Raw genomic sequence first — 12,650 nt, forward strand, 5'->3', positions numbered from 1 at the left:
AAGTTTAATTGAGTGGTTAGATTTAGTTGATTGGTTTAATTGATTGTTTAGGTTTAATTGATTGATTTTGATAAAGTGTTCCTAGTCACCAGAGACACCAGGCTGTACAGACAAGTGAAGAGTAGGCACTACTCATTTGATCATCTTCTTCACATGTGTAGATAAATAACAATAATAGGAGAAAAAAAAAAAAAAAAAAAAGAAATTATTTTTAGGATGAAACAACTTAAAATATATGGTTTGGGGAAAAATAGTTCTGATGTCTATCTGAAGTTACGGACATGAGGTCTATATGGTCGAAGAAACCCAGTAAAACCATGGCCAGTTGGTGTCAAAATAATGACTGGGAAAGGGGGGAGCCAACACAATGGTCAGCAGACAGCTCCCACAGCAGAGGATGCAGCAAGTTTCCCTATGGACACAGCAGGGTCTGGCTGCAAATCAGCAGGAATTCTTTGGAGAAAAAAAAACAAACAAACAAACAAAACAAAAACTTTAAATTAAGTGTTTTCTATTTTAGCTCAGCTGTAGCCAGGACTCCAGCAGCTGGTTAACAAAGTCACCATCTCCTGCTGCCTGATGTCACTTGTGAGTGACAAGGAGAGGGCAAAGAGGGAATGACTTGTACCATCCCTCCCAGCAGAACTAAAGACTGAAAGATTGAAACTGGAAGGTTTTCAGTACAAGCAAAAAGAGGTATTTCCCTTCCTGAGCCTATCTATGGACTCCTTGAACCACAAAGCCCAGGCAGCTGAGAGAGTATTTCTGAGAAGTACCTTTAACTCTCACCCTGTTCCCAGGCTTTTCCATGAGCATCTGCTGCCGGCACTGTTGGGAACAGGCTGAGCTACTCACACTGACGTTTTTATGCTCCTCAGTTACTTAATTGTCTTTATTTGACCAAGAAATTTTAAGCAGAAGGGCAGTGTCTTGGAGGGGTGAGGATCCGCCGGGTTGCACTGAAGGCCAACAGACCTCAGACTTGGTTCCTGCTGTCATGAGGAGCACAATCTCCGTGCTGCTGACGTTGATTTTACATCTGACTTCAGCTGCAACAGGCTCAAGGATTTCATTATTCAGCAGCCTCTCCATCTGCTTTATCGAAAATGTGTGCAAAGATTAAACATGACAAGGAATTTGTTTCCAAGATACTGATATTTTGGGATGGATTAAGAAGTGTAAGTACACCCTCCTTTCCCTGGAGAGCAAGGCAGGCTGTGCCTCTCTGCTCTGCTCCCCTGCAGGCTGCCCAGTGTCATGGAGCTGCACAGAAAATGGTATCACAGCTGTGTGCCTTTGCAAGTTATTTCTCTTCTTTTCCTACAGAGCCTTTTAATTCCAGCTCCAAAAGAAAACAGGTTCATCAAATGTCATCTCGAGAATATCCCCCTGCATCCAGGCACCATAAGTGTGAGAAATGATTTGTCGGGCACCACTACAGCTAGTTTTCACCTGTTCCTATCCATCTCCTGTCAGCACTCACACCCCTGTTGACAAAACGAATTTTGCTTTGATTTCATCTTTCCAGATAACACAGATTAACTGGAAGCTGTGTCTTTCTGTTGTTGTGAAAGCGTACAGAAGGAGCAATGCTACAGAAGAGATGCAGATGTCTCAGTGAAGCTTGCAGTCATAGTAAGCAGTGCAGACCAACATATTGCTGGAAACGGAGAGATACCAGAGGTACCAGCCACTTCGGTAAGACTTTGAGCACAATAAATGCAAATACCCATGTTACTATGCTGTTTTAATACCGTTTTCATGTCTCCCAACCAGTATCTCCTGCAGGGTTACGGTCCCCATCTTCTTGCATTCAGCCTTCCTCCTCCTCTCCTGCAGCTGTTGTCCCGTATGCAGCGTGGGGGGAAGAGCAGGGTCAGACAGCCACCACCAAGCTGCCTCGTGTCACCTGCCTTGCCTTCCCCCTGCAATTCTGGTGTGACAGATGCAGGAGAGAAGAAGAGCTCCTGGAGGAGCACACAGGTTTATGTATTAGTGAAGATTTCCTCTGTTGTTTCAAGGGCATGGGGGAAAGAGAGAATTAGATGAGCCATGGCAATCCCTCCCGCTGGGAGACAGCAGCTCCACACTTACCCTTATTGCCACGAGGAGACAGTGATACTGCAGTCAGGGACTTGTGTGACAGTTGTAGTGAGAAGATCCAGGGAAATTAAGATGGATCCTGTAGATAAGCGGCATTTAACAAAATTAAAGTGGATGCCTTTGGAGGCAAGAGATGTGCTCACCTCTGGAGAGCTTGGACAGAGCTGGAGTTTGTTGGAGTGACCTCATGAGCAGAAGAGGAGCTGTGAGTCACCTTCATCATCATAACGCTTCACAGGGCCAACAATTTAAAATGTCAAGAAGCTTTTTTTGGAATAGTTGAATAAGTTATTTCCTAAAGCATCTCCAGGCAGCCCCAGAGCATCTAACATGGCCTCATGTGGTCGGAAAGGGCAGTCAGCCCACAGCCCAGGCGGGCAAGGATGGAGCTGGTGGCTTCATACCCTGGAACAAAACCATGTGTACTGCAGCATATTTGGTGTGTTTTACAGTGTGCACATACACCAGTGAGAAGAGATCATTCGCTCTCACTCCATCCAGAGAAAGAAAGTCAGGGAATGGAGGCTGTGATGAGATAAATGGTTATTATGAGATATAGGCATTTTTAATTAGCTCCTGCAGACTGCACCACACTCCTAATGAGCTCTTGCCAAGTTTGCTGTGATTCCTCTTTACGTTTTGTAACTCTGTAATAGTAACAATATAATCATTTTCTATAATAACCATGATAAAACCCAGATAATCCTTCTGTAACTCCTGCATAAGCTTCATGTAATTAAATCAGTTGGTGAAACATTCTTGGTCTAAGGGACAGATGAATGCAGCTCTGTCACCCAACAAAAGGGGCTGATGCAGAGAACACATTTCCCATATCTTCCTACACCCAAAGCATTATAAATCCAGTTAATGGGGTTAAAATGGTGAACAGGTGTGTTTGGATCTCAGATTTGCCCATCACTGCCAAAGCAGCAGCCAGAATGTTGCCAAATCGGTAAATTTAGTCTAGTCTGTTGTGTGTTACAGGGGTTAGTGATTAGGCAGCTGCTGCAGCACAGAGCAGTTCCCATGTGGGTGGGAGGTGTGAGAAGGGATGAGGGGCAGAGACATCACAGGACTCCTGCTTTCATCTCTCCTTTCAAAGAAGGAGGAATGCTTCTCAACAGTGCTGAGAAATGCAATTTAGGTAAATAGTAGGTGGCTCCTAAGAAGAGTTTATGCAGCCTGTTATCTTTCGCTGCTCTGCTCTGATTGATGTACCCCAGAAGGGGTCATATGTGCCTTCCCTTTCCCTTTCCCTTTCCCTTTCCCTTTCCCTTTCCCTTTCCCTTTCCCTTTCCCTATTCACCCTTTCAAAGGAAGGACCAAAGAAGGGACATACATCTGGAAGACAATGAAACGCATTGTGAAATGGACACAATGCCCCCAGAACAAAAATCTGTTTCATTAAGAGATGGGTAAACCTAACTTCAACAGTAAACTCTGAGAGCTTTAGGACTCGCTCTGGTTGGTGGAGCATCCAGACTTTACTGTTTGCAGATTGGGCTCTTAACTGAACCAGGTGCTGAACAAGTGTTTTCCACAGGTCACTGATTTCCGACTTTGTTCAGAATAGCACCAGCCCCAGGCCAAATTCAGTCCTGAAATAAATGGACTCTGCTCTCAGGCCGGATACCCTGGCACGGTGCATCTTCTGTAGCAGCCTATGGCATTGGGAAATGCGTGGCAGGCTGATTTCTTCAACTCCACTGCAGGCAATGGAGCTCCTCACTGGCCCTTGGATGGGTTACTGCCTTTCTGCTCCACTTATTGCTGCAGTTTATGAAAGCCTGCAGTGAAAATGTCACATTCATGTTGAGGGGAGGTGAAAAGGCAAAGTGTTGTTTGACCGTCTTGAATTTTCCTCGGTCTCTCGTGTCCCAGACCGCTGGAGCAGCTGCCAAAGTGCTGCTCTGTCCCAGCCTTTCCTGCCTGCTACCTATTACAGACCCGATGTGATCTTGTACTGATTCCTCTCTGCTAACTGCTGAAGCTGCTCTCTTCTGTAGCTAGATGCAAGCAGCAAGAGGGGATGGATGATCACAGAACTTGAGCATCAAAAGTCCATCCCAGCCACCTGAAAGCCGAAGTGGTACTTTAAAAAATATTTTTTCCTCTTGCAGCTAAGGGGAAAAAGGACAAAATAATTTCCAAATTAACTAGTTGGTTCCTACTCTGACAGCTGGGTTTCCGGGGCTTCTCACAGTCTCAGTGCTAGTTCTGAATTACTGGTGCCATACCCAGGCTGTCAGATCCAAACACCTGGTGACTAAAGGTAGAACAGATCACACAGATTCAGTATTTATGCCCTGTAATGGGCCTTTATAAACTTCTGCTTTAAAATCCAGGCACCAAACTTACAGACACTCAAACCCATCTAGACAGGCCTTAAACTGTCAAGGTTTAACAAAGATTTTCTCCAGCTGAGGCTGGAAGAGGAAAATCTTCAGAACCTAGTGCAAAGCACGAGCCTGCCCAGGCCCCGAGGCACTGACTGGTCTTAACAGCCCTGACCAGCCTCACCTGGGTCTTGCACCCACACCCAGGGCCCTGGGGACCATTTAAGCACAGCTTGGTGGCCTTGGTCCTTTTTGAGTTGTGCTGGAGGGGGGCAGGTCTCTAGATCAGGTATAGCCACACTACTTTGCCTTGGACAACGAAGATCCATCTGAAGAAGGGTGGGCTTTCCACCTACTGCTACCACAGTAAGGCTCTCATTTCGGATTAAAACTGGTGGTTTGGTGAGCAACATTCTGCTCTTTTCACTTTGCTAGCCTGCAGTCTGGAGGATGTTTCCTTGGCTCCCTGCATTGCATAAATTTAACCTAGTCTTTGCACAGAGCTGTGACTGCATCAGAAACCAGATTCCTGTAGGATCTGATGTTTTTGGCCATGAACAAGCACAGGACCTTGGGGCCTGCAGGCAGGGGCACAGCAAGCAGTGTAATTCCCTGCTTGCACAAGCAGGTTCATCCTTTCCTATTTATTTCTGAATGTTTTTCATTATGATGTTTTTGTGGTGCTCTAGGGCTAGAAACACCAGGAATATAAATCAGAGTTTGTCATTGGCAGGCATCATATTTATTATATATGCATATACTTTTATTGTTCAGATAGCACACATTTACTTCTGAATCTGGTCTATTATCAGACACTTGCTATTCTAACAGTTTTCCTTTTTTTTTTTTTTTTTTTTTTCCACACACATGAAATACTGTGTTTAATGATTGGTTTCTGACTGGAGAAAGCAGTCTGTTAGAAAAGTCTCAGCCTGCGTGCCCTCTGTGCTCTGACTTAGCAATTTAGTTGCATCTGGTCCCCTGGGTTTTGCCTTTTTTCCCCACTCATGAAGGTGGCAAGGGAGCCCAGAAAACTCCTTCTCTGCTTCTTTTTCACTGCTAATGTGAGAACAGAGTCCAGTATCCCCCTTAGACTAAAAGTCTGGGGATAAAAGGCAATAAAAAAAAAAAAAAGGCATCTATAATTCTGCAGGGATTTGGGGATTTCCCTGGAGAGGCTGAGAACAGTGAACCCTGCTCTCTTCACCTGCCACCATGAATGCTGCTCAGCTGCTCGAGGACTGAAGGCACGGAGAGGGGTGTCTCTGGGTACTGTGGGCTGCTGCTAGCAATCGGAAGGGAGGCACGTAGCCAAATGCTGGGTTTTGGATGCCAGCCCCCAGCTGTACGCTTCCAATTATCCAAGCACATCCATATGCATGCGCAGACCCCTGCCTCGCTGGTGCGTGGGCAGAGGACCCAGCCCCGCTCCCGCAGATGGGCACAGGCAGCTCGCACAGCCTGGCTTAATGGGAGCAGAACTTTGTCCTTGAGATCCCCACACATGTAGCATTCAGCAGCCTTTTGAAGTGCAGTCAAAAGCCTCATCTGAGAGCAAGGATGCTCGTTTCCCATGGAGCCATTCCTCTGCCTGATGCTTTATTTGAGGACCATGGGCAATTAGTGGAGTCCCAGGCAGAGGAGTTTGGGCATCCTGCAGGACCACGTGCGGGTTTCCTGGGGGGTGTGAACGAGGATGCTATTGTTTCTCCAGGTGGGTTATTAGCGATGGCAAACTTGCCCCTCCACTGGGGTAAAAGCTCTCACACCTACACAGTGTCAGTGAGTCATGTCCCAGACAACCAAAGTGGGCTGCCTGCAGTCAGAAAACACGGGGGAAAACAGCCCATTATTCTGATCAACAACCACCACTGGCAAGAGAAGTGGGGGGAATTTAAAGGAAGCTTTTCTCCCAAGTTTTCAGAAATAGCTGCAGGTTCTGGGCTTTATAAACTTTCCAGGAAGGTCTGTTTGATCAGATAGGAAAAAATATCTAAACTATTTTTCATACAGGCTTCATTTTTACTCATCAGAGTGCTACGAGTAGTAATATCAGGAAATAGATTCACAGGCAGAAGTATGATTTTTAAGTTAACGATGTTCATTTAATTTCAACTCTTGTCTCCTCGATGTGCCTCCTCCTAATGCTCTAAATAGCTCTTCTGCCTCTTTGATGTTTACACCCTTCAAATGCATAAAGACAGTTCTCTACAATTCCTCATTTTGCCAAGCAATACATACTTAGTGCTTTTCATCTCTCTCCATAAATCAATCCCTTTCCTCCAACAGGAGTTAGAATAGGATTTTTTTTTCCTTATTAGATTTGTACTGAGAATTCCTTTTCAGAAACAGATAAATGATACAAGGCTTTTTCATGACAAAGCATCCTATCATACATTATTAGCAAACACTTCCACAGTGTAACAGGAATAAAAATAGAAGTGGGCTATAAAAAAGAATGTATAGCGGGATGACATCTAATCTCACAGCATGGCACTAAAAGTGGAGCAGTTCCTTCACATTTCTTTGCAAATCTTCAAGGAAAGATCCAGGAGTCCTAAGAAATGCTTTGCATCTTTTACTTAAGGATTTAGTTAAATTTCTATGCAATCTTTGACATCAAGTTAATGAATTTTCTCCTTATTCAAGAAGCCCACCTATTGCCTGCAGCACGATTGAAGCTGCAGATCCTTCCCAGCCAGCTCCACTGCTGCTCCCTGCCTTGCTTTCCTCCCCTGAGTCTCAGCTCAGCAATGCCTGTGCCCGTCCTCTTCCACAAAACTTTAACTGAGAAACTGCCTGGGTTAAAAATGCTTTCAGTTCCCACTTATCTCAAAAAAAAAAAAAAAAAAAAAAAAAAAAAAAAAAAAACAAGCATTTTTTTATTACTGGTTTCCAGCAGAAGCAGTCAGATACGAACTAGCCAGTGTTCTCACCTGGCAGGCCAGGTTAACGAGTATGTGATGTGCTTTTAGGATTGCTGCTTTGGATGGATCCTTCCTGCACCCTCCGATTGAGATGGCTGTGCTGTGCTTTAGAGGCTGCACTGATAAAGAGTTCCTGGGAAAATTTTGCCCTCAGATTTCCCATATTTCTGAAAGCAATTTTGGTTGAAGTCCAGCAAGCCCTGCAAAAATGATTTTCAAATGAAATTACGAATGAAAGATGAATACTCAAATAGACAACAATTTCAGCAGCTATTTGTCAGAAGCAGCCCAGGACCCAGGAGGTTTCCCTGCCTGGTGACTGTTGCCCTGAGACATAGGCACGTGCAGCTGTGCATGGGTGGCCTGATCTTTCCTGCATTGCTCTTCCAGCTATGAATGTGAGGAAAGGTGAGGCTGATTGATGGGTTTATTTTCCCTGCTTGTGGCTTCAAGGGTGAATTTGAGAAGGGGATTTTTCCCCAGGGGCCTGAACACCCCAGCAGGGCTGGCTGCTGGGTCTCCAAGTTCACCTGGGAGCAAATACAGGGACAAGTAGGGGCAAGGAAGGTTAAAATCCAAGCACTTTTTTTTGGAATTTAAATAAATGTAGCAAATAATAAGCTGTGCTGCTGCAGCAAACATCCAGGGAGGGAGCCTGGAGGTAGCTTCTATCATTTCACAAAGGAGCAGGTGCTCCAAAGGAAACCAATATCTGAAACTTTCAGCAAAGTGCCAAAGATCTTCTCTGGAGCTGCTGCCAGCCAGCAGAGAGGAGGCAGGAAAAACCAGCACAAAGCCAACGTGGCTTTGTAATGAACCAAAGCAGTGCCAGGAGTTGCTGTGCACTGGGGTTTTATGACCGTGCATTTTAATGTCTTATTGTTCTTGTCCTTAGCCCTGGGTTAGCACAGCAGTGGGTCAGGCTGCTTCCCCTTGATGGCTCCTTGTCGGATGCTGTTGGCACCACTGCAGATTTCTGTCTGATGCAGAAGGTGCCCCTCAGCCAGCCCAAACCTGAAAGGTAGACTTTTTAAACTCAGTTTAGTATTTCCAAAACGGTTAGTGCTCTTTTGGCCTCTTTCAACTGTCTTCCCTGATATGTGCATGAATGTCAGCTCCCCTCCCTGGGGAGGCTGAGAACCGTTCAGTTCTGCTATTCCTCCAGAAAACAGAATCCTGTAACTGCTCCTGCTGCTGTTGCACAGAATTTAGTGCAGCAAGAAAATGACAGGTAGGAAGTCAATTCCGGCTGTGGGTAAGTGAAAAGCACAGATCGACCACTTCAATTTAAAACAAAATATAAGGAGCGTTTTTGGTATTTAAATGTTGTTGGTGAGAAGCAATTGTGTACCTTGGTGTATAGGTAAGGACACAGGGAAGCAGAAACTAGGCTATGTTGTGGTTCAGGCACTGAGCTCCTCACCCCAACCTTGTGACTGCTGCAGCTCTCTTCTGCTTGTGACAGGAGCAGCAGATGCTCTCCTAATACCAAGATCCTCAGGCAACTTTCCAGATTTTTGAATCTCCAGGAATTTTCTCTCCCAGGACAGATTTTGGCCGCAGATGCCCTGGGGCTCACAGGCAGCTGAGTGCAGCCAGGCACAGACAACCTGCTGCTTCCCCAGGCAGACCCCCCTGGCCCTACGTTGCCTCCTGCTCAGCTTTGACCATGCCGGGGGCTGTGCTCGTACCTTCCCCAGGTGGATATCAAACCTGGCTTTGGAGAACCTCTTCAAAGGCCAAAAAAATGCCCTCTGCCCTTCTCGCTGGCTGCATGGAGGTTTTTCCTTGGGGCTCCTGCTATTATGTGGAGTGTGCATGTAGGTGTTTCTATATGCTCACACAGACATGTGTGTATAAATATGCTCGTGTTTGCTAAGTCAGAACCAGCACAAGCTGTCTGTGTTTGTGGCACATTCTGTTTCTCAGGGCAACATTTAGACTGAAGTCCCTGAAGAAAAGCCTCTTGCTGAGTGTTTCCAGCGTGGCTAACCCTCCTGGGCTTTCATTTCCTGACTAGCTTTTAATGGAATGTAAAGAACAGAAATAATATCTTCCATTAAAACTTTATTAGGTAGCTCTTCCACTTAAGAGAGCTGTTTTGCTTACTCCCAGCCAAATGAATCCTGGTGATTGAAAGCTAAACATGAGGACTCAAGAGGAGGAGGGGGAAGCAGAAAGCCACCTGCAATCTTGAAATGATGGAGACCAGCAGTGTGGGGGGCTTGGTGACCTGCCTGGGAAGATGCTCGCAGCTCAATGCAGAGTCCTGGACCAGAGCTGGATGTGATGGGACACACAAAAACAAGTGCCTGGGCAAGGCACTTCATTTCCTAGCAGGGTGCATCTGCAAATGTACACCCCCCACTTTTATATCCTGCTGATTTCCACTGAAGTCTGTTATAATTACTGGGAGCATCAGACATCTGCTCACTTCCATGGATGTTGCTAAGGCTACTGGTGGCTGACTGATGTGTGGTTACCACCGGAGAGCAGCCTGAGTGGCAGCAGCTGACCTTCTTTGGAGCATCTGTATCGCCGCTCACCTTCCCTCTGGCTTTTGCTGTGACCTTTGGATACAGATCGATCCCAGATTAGTGTCTGTTAACAATAAATACTTTAAAATTAGGATCCAAGCAGAGAAGTTCTGAAAAGGTTAGATAAGCTTGGGGCAAGTTAGTGCAAGACCCTGCTCTCCATGCTGGAGGTTGGTCTGTGAGATCTATTTTCCACAAGTGTCTTCCAGTCCTATTACCTTTGATTGTAGAGCACAAACAGCTGGGCAGCCCTAGGACGGTGGAGTCTGGCACCTGCATTGTCTAAGCTGGATTGCACGAAGCTCTGATACTGTCTAGGGGATGGGCTATAACTTATTTTTCTTGGCACTCCCTGGTGTGTTGATAGAACGAGCGTTCTGCCAAGCAAAGATGGATAAATGCATCCAGCTGGACTGGCTTTAGTTTGTGAGTGGCAGGTGAGGGTTTTTCATTTTTCCCTTGGACAGTTGTACTGTCTTTAACACTCCATTTGCAAGCTTCTGACTGCACAAATGTATCAGTGCACACATACACGCAATATGGAGGCTGTAGGCTGTGTAGCAGACTTGAATCTAGATACTTGCAGAAGTATCTAAACCCACAGAGTATTTCCTGATCATCAGCTATGAACTGGTTAAGCGGAAACTTTGATCAATAAAATCAAAGCTGTTTTGTGCATCTTTGCAACATCATCTGTTCGGTAACCAAGAACTCTGGGGGTAAAAGTGTGTCACGGGTGATGTAAAGCTGCTTCAGTGCCCCAGCAGTACAGGAGAATTGAAGTAATGAACAGAAATGCTCAGTTAGAGCTTTTTCCATATTTTATGTTAATCATTAGGGTAGAGCTGAAATTAGCTTTAATTGATATTAAGCACTGAAAAAATGAATCCTCTGGAGAATGAGTCTCTTTAACCTTTAATGATGCAGTAAATAAAATATGCTGTCAACATTTGTGCAATAGTAAGGGTTTTCAAAATTCCGTATCTGTATGGCGAGGAATTCAATATGCCTAATTCTCCATTACAACAGATAAAGGTTATGTCAGAGCATAAATCCAGCTACAGGTTTTCCACATTTCCAAGCTATCTGTCATGCCCTGGTAATTCCCTGCACTGGCTTGTTATTTCTAATAGGGAGATGGAGGAAGGAAGGGCTGTGACAAGCGTGTTCTGCTTGCCAGCTTCTTTCTTTGTGCACCTTCTTGCATGTAGGCGTCCGATGGCAGGGTATCAATGGAGAATCTATGGAATCATCAGCAGAGGGGAAAGAAAAAGGACCAACTCTGCCTATTCCTCCTTTTGGGTGAAAAATGTCTGAAAATGTTTCATTTTTCACTTTAAAGGCAAGATGGAATTGCAAAAGACTTCAATGCTTTAGGGACACTTAGTTTGGTAATAGGCCATTTTTCTGTCTGTCAGGGCTCAGTCTGATTTTGAAACACCCAATAACTGCTTGGGTGAGGCACAAAAAATATTTCTATGCTGTAAGCATCAGGAAACTTTTTTTTTTTTTTTTTCATAAAAATCCATTTGATCACTGCAACCAACTGGAAATCTTACATCATTTAGGCAAGTTACTGTAACACTGATGGTTACTCTGTCGTAGTTAACTGAAGAGGAAACAAGTTTCCCCACTTATGTTTTTATCTTTGCTCAGAAATGATGCAAGAACAGTTCTCACGTCATGGGGTATGCATCTGCTTTGAAGAGCTCCCAGCAGATCTTTCAGTAGGCTGGGGAATATATTTCTGCATGCTTCAGGAAGACTTCCTGAGCGATGGGCCAGTGCTTCGTGATTTATCGGGTTGCCATCCCTTTACCCTTGTACAATGGTAAAGGTTAGCCCTTTGGCAAAGATGAGGTGTGCTTGAAAACATAAGAAAATGTTGTTTTTTTTTTTTTTTTTTAATATGCTGCTGCATTGCTCTTTTGTTCTGTTCTCATTTTCCTTCTTATTTGGAATCTGGGAGGATTTAGGGATAGGAAGGAAACAGAAGTGTCTCCAAAATAATTTCCATGTTGTATGGTGTTAGGAAGCTCTTCCCTCTGACAGAAAGATACTGATTTCTTGGGACAACACCATGTCCCACAATGATGTGCCGAGAAGTTCTGGATAAATACTTATTTTGTTTATCAATGAAAACACTCAAAGCAGAGTGCACTGGGATTTTTAGCTCCAACAGTGATGCCTCTGGTTTTCTTCAGAGGAAACAGCCCAAATGGTGAAAACTAGCTCGAATACTGCACAGCTATCAGGACAAGTAGATGCGTGGTCACAAGTGGTGACGGGCAGCAAGGCAAGGAGAAGTGCTGGGAATGATGGAGGCAGCCCATATAGGCAAAGTAATTTTATGGAGTTAAGACACAGAGGATCTAATTTTCTTCTCGAAGGCTCATTACCATGATTTTGTTACACATTATTTATGGGCTGTTATGATAGTCCTGGCAGGTCATAATTGGCTGAAGCTAGAGAATTAGTCACATTTTTCACATTTGGAAGAATGATCTGTACGGTTACACTAATGACTTCATTCCCAGAGATGCCATGTGCTGGGCAGGGACTGCCTGCATCGGGGTACGGCTGCTTTAACCCCATCCTGCTCCGAGCACTGTGCCTGGGAGCTTCACTTTGTTCACCTGATACTTACAGGCTTCCCTATACTTTGAACGGGTTGCTTAGTCTGTAAGCAACTTAGAATTTTTGTGATGGTTTCCCCTTTCCTTCCCCTTCCTTGAGTCTGAAACTTA

This window comes from Netta rufina, assembly GCF_964035555.1.
Source record: "Netta rufina genome assembly, chromosome: 15".
NCBI lineage: Eukaryota > Metazoa > Chordata > Aves > Anseriformes > Anatidae > Netta > Netta rufina.